A 10,658-nucleotide genomic window follows, 5' to 3' on the forward strand; every position below is an offset into this window, starting at 1 on the left:
ACCAAAACTAAGCAGGCAAGGATTGACCTCAGATGTCAACATACCAAAACATAGGGTAGGGTAGGGTAGGGTAGGGAAGGGATGAAAATAAACTTTAAATTTCAGTATGCTCATAAAACCAGAAGACCAAGTTACATTCAGGTTTTGGGTTCCTTTCCTGTCCACATCCATATACATAATTATAAACATGACAGATACAATTTTGAATTCTGCCTTTTTCATTTAACATTGTCATAACCATTTAACCATACTGTTTTCCAAATGTTAAAATGATACCATATTATAGTTTTCATTTGCATTTGTCATTAACTCATTGAAGTTTTTCCATGTTTGCTTACAAATTGTGTATTCATTATATAAATTATTTATACTTTGTCCCTTTAACATAAACACTAAAAGCTTAACTTTTCTCTTATAAATTTGTTTGATTTTTTCGGGAATATTGACATTGTTTACTACCCTTCCTTTTAAAAAAATTTTTTTTAATGTTTATTCATTTCTGAGAGGCAGAGCATAAGCGGGGGAGGAGCAGAGGGCGAGGAAGACACAGAATCTGAAGCAGGCTCCAGGCTCTGGGCTGTCAGCACAGAGCCCGATGCAGGGCATAAGTCACAAGCCGTGAAATCGTGACCTGAGCCTACGTCTGATGCTTAACCAACTGAACTACCCAGGCACCTTTGTTTATTACCCTTCTAATGACAATTCTAATTTCTGTAGCTTTGTACTACTTAAAAATATGTATGTAATCTATATAGATTCATTGTTGTGTAAAGAATGGGCACAGATAAAAATTATATTTTCATATTATACAATCACAATTTCTTCAACAATATCATTAACTCATTTGTCTCACCTCTGACCCCTCCCTCCTGTTTTTGTCTCTAGAAATCACAGACATCTAGAAATTGTAGATATTTCTAGGATAAGATGCATGACCAGAATGTAGTAATTAAAAGACATATCTAACGAACACCATACTATCAGATCTGAATATTGGAAAGGAGAATAGGAATGCATGTGTTCATTTGCTCTACACATTGAGTACTGTTGTGTTCCAGGTACTCTTTTAGAGGCTTGGGGTATGCCAATAAAAAAAAAGGGAAAACCATTGCCCTGTTAAGCTTACATTTTTTGGTGTAGGAATCAAACTAAATAAATACAGAACTTATTAAATGATAATGAGCATGATTGAAAAAAATAAAACAGGAGATAGCATTTAGCAAGGGTCAGATTGACCACAAAGATTCTAATTTTAAGTAAGTTGATCTGGAAAAAGTTCATTATGAAGGAGGAGAGTGAATCAAGTAGACATCTGGAGGAAGAATGTTCCAGAATATTCAGGTAGAGGACATAGCAAGTACAAAGGCACTGAGGCAGGAACATGCTTATTGTGTGTGAGGAATAACAAGAAGGCCAGAGTGGTTGGAGTGCAGTAAGAAAGAAGTCAGAGATGTGTCCAGATCATGTAGGTTTGTGAGCCTATAAAGGAGATTTAATTAAGGATCTATACATTGGAGAATGGAAACACAGAGAATATTTGGGTTAAAACAAAAGGAGAGAAGAACTACGTGTCACTATTCTGGGATATAATATAGCCTGCTATAGCAAATGCAGGCTATGTATGTTACATTCCTAAGTGAATTTTAAATCTATAGTGGATCATTCAATAGGGAGATAATTATTGTCATAGTGAGTACACGGGTTTTGAAATTGTGTGAAATGGGCTCAAATTCAAGCAGAGTAATCTTAGGAAAGCTGCCAAAACTTCTGAAGACTCAGTTTCATCATCTGTAAAACGGTTACATTAATATCTATGGTGGAGGAGGCTTTTTTTTTTTTAAAGCTTATCTCCTTATTGAGAGAGAGCGAGAGAGCGAGAGAATGAGTAGAGTAGGGGCAGTGAAAAGAGAACCTGAAGCAGGCTCTGTGCTGTCAGCATAGAGCCCGACACAGGTCTTGATCTCATGAATCGTGACATTATTACGTGAGCTGAAATCAGAGGTGGAGGGGTCTTAAGTCATAACTGAAAGAAGCCATTATAGCCTACCTATTTTATCCCGTGATCTGGAATCAAATCTACTTTATTTGGCATTTCTTTTCCTTGATTTTAAGATGCTATTAAGTGTACCCTCCCAAAGTGCATTTTTAAAATTTATTAACAGAAACACTTGAGATAATTTGCATTTGCTTTGTCATAGAGGGTTTTACCATCGTCTTTCTACTAGTGTACATAAGGGTTTTTTTTGCTGTTGTTTTTGTTTTTGATTTTTTTGTTTTGTATTTTGATATTCATCTTAAAACACATATGTCCCTAAACCCTCACAAACCTGTTACTATGTTGCTTTTATATTTGAAAAATGATAACTTCAACTAGTTTAGCAAAGTCCAATCTTTCACTTATAATGCATGGTAATGTTGCTTTTTAGTGTTCTTTTTTTAAATATATCTTTTTTAAAATTTATTTTTTTTCTTTCTTTTTTTTTTTTAGCTTGCCTTTCCTGTTTTTGCTTTTCCTTATACCACAAAACCATCCTGCATTCACAGTCTGGTGTATGTAGCCTAAAGTACTTTTTCTATGGTCATGTAGGCATTTAAAAACTCATTTATTCACGTTCATATTTTTGTTTCATTTGTTTTACATAAATGGAATCATACACATTTCTGTGCATCCCTACTTTTCTCGCTCAATAATACTATCTGGAAATTTCTTGGGCTAATTTTACCCATTCTGCCCTTGTAAGCAAACAAGTTTCCATGCTACCACAGAACAATCCACAGAACAATTGGGGGAAATATAATTAAATGCCTCCTTCATGTAGTTTTTACAAAACAAAGGAGGTCTGTTCTAAGGAATAATTGATGTCGCTACTCATTGTGGTAGAAAACGTCCAGCAACATTTAGATGAACCTTCTTCAGATTCAAAACAAAACAAAACAAACAAAAATGCTAAAATAAGGCCCTGCTTTTACCAGGCACCCTGTATCTGCCTGATACACTGGTTTTGGGAAAGGAACCAAACGATGAACTTAGTGTGAGGTATTGGAAGTGCTGCAATCCACCTGGAAGGTTTTAGTCCTCACAAATGGACAATGTCTGCAATTAGATGCCAAGAATGATCCTGCATAAAAGTCATGCCCTGTCATCAATAGACCAAAATCAGCAGGAGAACAATTACAAGTAGTAAATGTTGGGTGGTGCACTTATGTCAGCAATTTCACAAGTTTTGTTAGCGTCGAAAGGGGAGAACAGGTGCTAGGAGTTAATGTGGAAGACAGCTAGGCAGTGTTAGCACATTTCCACTTTAACATCAGCAAATAGGGTTCAGCAGTTGTTAAGTAAGTAATGTAATCTTGGGCTCTGCTACTAGAACTTTACTGTTCCGACCCCAGTGAGTAATAGGTTCTGTACTCTCATGATTATTCCTTATTTGGGTTTCAGTTGTAGGCACTACACTTTGCGAGGCATGTTGAAACACCTCCTCCAGGGAGGATAATTATATGGGACAGTAATTTTTTATAAGGTATTATTTCTTTAAATATTGAACAAAATCTGAAATAAGTTCCAAAAATGTTGACATTTATTCATTTTGAGGGGAGGTACATGAGAGTTTAATAAAACAATTGATATTATTTAAAATATATTTAATATATATTTATAATAACCACAAATACTTTCCAAAATTGGTTAGTGATTTCTCACTACTCCTCATTAGGTTTTTATCTGAGGCATATTCATCTCCTCCATCTGTGATTAGACTCTTTTAGGCTCTGCCACCCGTCATTCTCTGTACTGTGAAGTCAAGCAATATTGCTTGAGCATTTTCTAAATGACAGATGTCTTAGGGCACAGGGTAAAATATTTTTAGGTTTATTTGTTTATTTATTTTGATAGAGTGTGTGTGTGTGCGTGCAAGTGGGGTAGAGGCAGAGGGAGAGAGAATCCCAGGCAGGCTCTGAACTGTTAGCACAGAGCCCAGTGTGGAGCTTGATCTCATGAACTGTGAGATCATGACAGGAGCCAAAATCAAGAATGGAACACTTAACCGGCTGAGCTGCCCAGGTGCCCCACAAAGGTAACTTGTTATAAGAAGAGACCCAATGATAATGTAGCCTTAAGAGCAAAGAAGTTTATGTCTCTTCTACATAATAATACAACATGTACAATCCAAGTGCGTGGGACAACTCTGCTCTGGGGAGTCCAAAATGAACCCAGGTTCCTTCCAGCTTGTGGCTCCACCCCAAATGGAGCATAGGCCACTTGTGGCCTGGCTGTTATCTGCATTGTTCAGGCTGGAAATAGACAAAAGGCAGGGAGATATTTCTAAGACAGAAATGCAAAAGAGGTAGCCATCACTTAGGTCCATATTCTACTGGTGATAACTTAGTCACCAGCAAGGGAGTTGTCTAACAGGAAAAGAGGCTTAGAAATGTAACCTAACCATGTGTCCAGGAAGAAGGGGAGATGGACTTTAGTAGTTACCATTCTCCACTACATTAGATGGAGTGCTTTCCCTTGCTTTCCCCATCAATCCAGGACCCTTGTCTTTTTCCAAATTTGATCTAACTTAATTTCTTCCAGGAAAATTTTCCTATGTAGGAAGGCAATGACACTCTATTTTCTTTAATTAGGCCCACAATGTGAATTTCAATAGCTGAAAATCAGCCAATAAATACTTATTAATATATACTGTGTAGCAGGGACTATGTTGAAAACAAGAAATAAGATGGTGAGCAAAATAAATATAGTTCCTGACCTCAGAGAACTTGCAGAACAGTGGAAAAGACAGATATTATTACACATATAATTATCTTATTAAATGAACATTTAATCATTTACATGTAATCTAAATTAGATATTTATGATTACATTTATAAGTATCAATTATAACGATAAGTATAAAGGAACAGAACAAGATATCCTGAAAGAATATAATGAAAGTTATTTTAGGTTGGAAGCTTGGGGAAGACATAGTGAATGGGAATGCCCATTTATTTAAATGTTTATTTATTTTTAGAGGGGAAGAGAGACAGTGTGATGGGGGGGGGGCAGAGAGAGAGAGAGAGAGAGAGAGAGAGAGAGAGAGAGAATCCCAATCAGGTTCTGTACTGTTAGCGCAGAGCCTGACATATGGCTCCATCTCACCAATCATGAGATTGCGACCTGAGCCAAAATCAAGAGTAGGATGCTTAACTGAGCCACCGGAGCCACCCAGACACCCCACAAATACCTAATACTTAAAATCTGGAATTAAATCTCCCTAAATCTTTTTTTTTTTTCTCAACAGAATCTAAAAAAGTGCAACCATGGTGAGAAGAGTTTTGGAGACACTGATACAAGAGGACATTTGGAAAGAGCCCTTGTCTTAAGAAGAGGCTAGAGCCCTGATGGAGTAGAAGATGCGGGCAGGGAGGGACGTAGCACACATTCTAGCTGTTTCCCAATATGGAGCAGCTATCCTAACAGAAGAGGGAATGCATTTGCTTTATTTCCAGGGACAAAACTAGGAACAATTTGAGAGGAAGCTGAAGAAAGGAAGATTTGGGATCAATTGAAAAAACAAAAAATGTGGGGGACTTGGCTGCTCAGTTGGAGGAGCATGGAACTTTTGGTCTTGGGGTCATGAGTTTGAGCCCCATGTTGGTAAAGAATTTGCTAAATTCTAATCTTTCTTTTGCTCTTAATATACATATTTATTTCTCTACATTTCCCGCTTAGAACTGCTTCTGCTGTGTCCCATAAATTTTGGTAGATTGTGTCTCTATCTTCATTTGTTTTGAGATAATTTTTGGTTTCCCTTTTGATTTCTTATTAATCCATTGGTTGTTCAGGGCGTGTTATTTAATTCCCACATTTGTGAATTTTCCAGTTTTCTTATTGTTGTTGATTTCTTGTTAGATACCATTGTAGCTGGAAAGGATACTTGGTATAATTTCAATCTTCTTGATTGAATATTGAATAATCTTCAATCTATCAAATCAAATCTTTAATTTGATAAGACTTGTTAAGTGACCTCTCATAGGATCTATCCTAGAGGGTGTTCTGTGTGTGTTTGAGAAGAATGTGTATTCTGAGGCTATTGCTGGAACATTCTTTATAGGTCCAACAAGTCCATTTGGTCTTGAGTGTGGTTCAACTCCATTGTTTCCTTGTTGATTTTCTGTCTTAATGATATGTGCATTGCTGGAAGTGGGGTACCCTACCATTATTGTATTATCTAGTTTGTCCTTGAGACCTGTTACTATTTGCTTAATATACTTAGATGGTCCCATGTTGTGTGCCTTTATGATGATTATATCTTCTTAATGAGTCAACCTATTTATCTTTTAAAAAAACTTTTTAATTTTTATTTTTTCAATTTAAAAGAAATTAATTTTTTGAAGTGTAGTTGACATACAGACACACTTATTTTATATAGTGAAGTTCTTTTTGTCTTGTTAACCATTTCTGGGATAAAGTCTCCTTATCTGGTGTAGGTATAATGATCCTTACTCTCTTTTGGTTTCCACTTACATAGAATACCTTTTTCCATCCTTTCACTTTGAGCCCATGTTTTCCTTAAAGCTGAAATGAGTCTTCTGTAGGAAAAATATAGTTGGGTTTTGCTTTTATTAATCCAGCCAGCCACATTGTGTTTTGTGATTGAAGAATTCATTCTATTTTGTTTAGGGAAATCATTGATATGTAAAGACTTATTAATGTCATCTTATTAATCATTTCCTGGACTTTTTTTGTAGCTTTCTTCTTCCTTTTTTTTCCCTCCTCTCTGCCCTTATAAATTGGTGATTTTCTGTGGTAGTATGCTCTGATTCCTTCTCTTTATCTTTGGAAATAGCCTAATTCTACACCTTAAGGAACTAGAAAAAGAAGAACAAACTAAGCCTAAAGTTAGCAGATGGAAGGAAATAAAAAAGATTGGAGCAGAAATAAATGAAATACAGATCAGAAAAATAATAGAAAAGATTACAAAACTAAGAGCTGTCTTTAAAAGATAAACAAAATTGAAAACTTTTAGCTAGACTAAGCAAGAGAGAATACTCAAAATCAGAAGTGAAAGAAGAGATAATTACAACTGAAATACACAGAAATAATAAAAAACTAGCATAAATAATTATATACCAACAAACTGGATAACCTAGAAGAATTGATAAATTCCTAGAAATATACAACTTATCAGACTGAATCATGAAGAAATAGAAAATATGAACGGACCAATAATGAGTAGGAGCCTTAATCAGTAATCAAAAATCTCCCGACAAAGAAAAACCCAGGACCAGATGGTTTCACTGGTAAATTCAATTGACTATTTAAAGTATAATTAACACCACTCTTTCTCAAACTTTTCTAAAAATTGAGAAGGGAACATTTCCAAAATGATTTTTACAAGATTAGAATTAATCTGTTACCAAAAGCCAGATAAAGATACAACAAGAAAACCACAGACCAATATCCCTGATAAATATAGATGCACAAATGAAAACAACATATTGATTAGATATCTACATGCCCATGTTTTGTGCAGCATTATTCACAATGGCTGAGATAGGGAAATAATCAAGTGTCTGTCAATGGATAAATGGGTAGGAAAAATGTGGTGATATACATGTAATGGAATATTATTCAGCCATGAGAAAGAAGATCTTGCCATTTGCAACAACACAAGTGGAATTTGATAGCATTATGCTACATGAAATAAATATGACAGGGAACAACAAATTCTGTATGATATCACTTACATGAAGAATGTAAAAAAAAGTGAATGAGTAAAAACAGAGTAGAATGGTGGTTACTGTGGGGATGAGGGAAATGGACAGATATTGGACAAAGGATACAGACTTCCATTTAGAAGATAAATAAGTTCTGGAGATCTAATGTATATAGCATTGTGGGTTTACTTACTAATACTGTATTCCAGACTTGAAAATTTCTAAGAGAGTAATGTTAAATTTTTCACCACAAAAATGAAGTGGTAGTTTCATGATGTGATGAAAGTCTTAGCTAAGTCTACAGCGGTAATAATATTGGAATATATAAGTGTATTAATTAAAAAATTTGTACACCTTAAACATACACAATGCTATATGTCAAACACATCTCAGGAAAATTGGGAGAAATACACTGTAACTGTAGATGGGCAGCAAGGAAACATTGAACATATAAATCTTTAAAATTCAGCTTTAATATGTTTTAAAAATTCTGCTGATGACTTAGGGCTATGAGTAGCTTTGAAATTTAAATAAGTTACTAGGGTGTGATGTATAAACTTTTAGTGTTTTTTATCTTTTCTAGCTGCTTTACACAGAGGCCCAAGCCCATACCTATATGTGCAGGTATATAAGTGTGCTTTCAGGCTAATGTTTCTGTTGACAGTGTTTAACTACACAGTTCCTTTTGGTTACGTACAAGGGAAATGTGATTGGCAGGGAATGCATAATCACAGCCAGAGGATACTTTAAATAAGAAGAAATGTATATACATAAAAACAGTTAATGGGATAGAAATCTATTTGTAGTCATAAAGTGTGAGTGTTTCTATAGAAGGCATATTTTCAGAGACAGTTTTACTAAGTATAGTAGATTAATTACTGTTAATAAAATGTTCACTCTACCCCTCTCTATCCATTGATGTTCTCATTCCATTGATGTTGGGCTTGGTCAAAAGTCTTCCACTAGCAGATTCAATATGGTAGAGCTGACACCCTGCCAGTAAAAAGTACAAATTGAAGCGATGTTATGGTTTCTGTTTTTCCCTTTGTGATCCTAACAACTGCCATGCTTTACATAATTATTGGCCATATAGCCTGAGTTCTAGAATGAGAAGATATGTGAAGCACAACTGAGCCCAGTCTTCAGCCAGAAGCCATGTCCAGCTAACTTAGCCAAATGTAATTGAACCAGAACTGACCTATAGACTGAGAGTAAAAGATAAATGTTTATTATTGTAAGCCACTGAGATTTGGGGGTTGTTTGTGATGCTGTATTGGTACAGCAAAACCTAGATAACACATTTCTCAGAATTAGTAGTAAATTTTCTAATATATTTTATTAAAACAATAAACAAACAAAACCCAGAGGACTTATTCTTGTTGTTAGTTCTTCCTTAACTTATTTTCACACATGACCTACAAAATGTTAGTCTCTGCTGGATACCTTTTCTTTGCCCCTCCAAATGCACTGTCCATTCTTTTCCACCTTACTCTGCCTAAATAAGGTGTGGTCAATGGGGAGCACTGAGAGGAGATCAGAAAGACGAATAGAGGAAAGTGGGAGCAGAGAGATTTAATTTCTGGACTTTCTCCCTGCTGAGTCACTGCAAGCTGGTTGCATCCTGTGGCCAAAAGACAGCATCACCCATGCAGCTCAGTCTCTCTGTATTTCAGAAATAGCTCACTCCCTTAGTCCATGCTCGCCTTGGAGAGGGGAGGGTAAGCCCAGAAGTCACTACCCCCAAGGCACTGCACTATCCCTTGCGGTTTCCTTATATCCAGCCCACACCTCCATGAATAGCCCTTTATTAAACTTTCCTCAAATCGCTGTTTGTATGTACCATCTGTTTCCTGATATGACCTTGACTGACACAAATTCCTTGGTTCACTTTTACGAAAGGTGTTTATTAAGTGGTGGAGAAGTTCAATTTTATCTGGTGTTCTGACTGATGCTTTATATCAAGAGAAACTGAAACATTGTGAAAAATGTGCATGGCTCCAACCAAAGTTTGTTTTCCCCCTGGAGGCTCATTTTGTACAGGATTAGGCTTGTGAAACCGTTTCCAGGGCACTGTTTTCTGTCAGGTAACTTGATATTACTTCCAGTTCCAAAATTTTATGCTAATTAAGTTAAGAAACTCTCAAGGCTTTATCCTGAAATTTCCTCTGTAAACGCTAGACTTAGCGAACATTTTATTAACAGTAATTAATCTACTATACTTAGTAAAACTGTCTTAAAATTTCTTCTCAGAATTCAGTAAATGGGAAAGAAAAGTGAAAATAGAGTGGGAAAGGTAAAAAACTAATCCTTCTCTTAATTCTCTAAACTTTCATTGCAATGACCCTCTTATTTTCCAGTAATAGGAAACCCTATTCCCCTAGGCTGCTTATTAGCTGCAAAAACTTAGGCAAGATATTTGTCCTTTCTAAACCCCAATTTTTTCAGGACTAGCATATCAGCATCTGGACCAGGATACCTACTTTCAGGATTATTGTAAAAATTTAATGCAACATATGTAAAGGATCTAATAGTGATGAGCCTGCACTGAGGCCTGGTGAATGCCATTTTATTTTATTCTTTCTTCCAAATGCATACTTAAAAATATTACGTTGTATGTATTTTTAATGTTTGTTCAGTCCCTCTGCAACTGCTTCTCAGAAAGCCTGGTACTTGGTGGACTGTTAGTTAAAACCAAATTTTAACTGTTGTAAAACACACATCACTTAAAATGTCCCATCTTAAACATTTTTAAGTGTATGGTTCAGTTTTGTAAACTATATTCCTATTGTTGTACAACCGATGCCAGAACTTTTTCATCTTGCAAAGCTAAAACTGTATATCCATTAAACAAACTTCTCATATACCTCTTCCTCAGCTTCTGGCAACCACCATTTGACTTTCTGTTTCCATAGATTTGACTAGATAAATAACTTACTATGAGTGGAATCGTAGAA

The sequence above is a fragment of the Suricata suricatta genome, chromosome 10 (assembly GCF_006229205.1).
Source record: "Suricata suricatta isolate VVHF042 chromosome 10, meerkat_22Aug2017_6uvM2_HiC, whole genome shotgun sequence".
In the NCBI taxonomy this organism is placed as follows: domain Eukaryota; kingdom Metazoa; phylum Chordata; class Mammalia; order Carnivora; family Herpestidae; genus Suricata; species Suricata suricatta.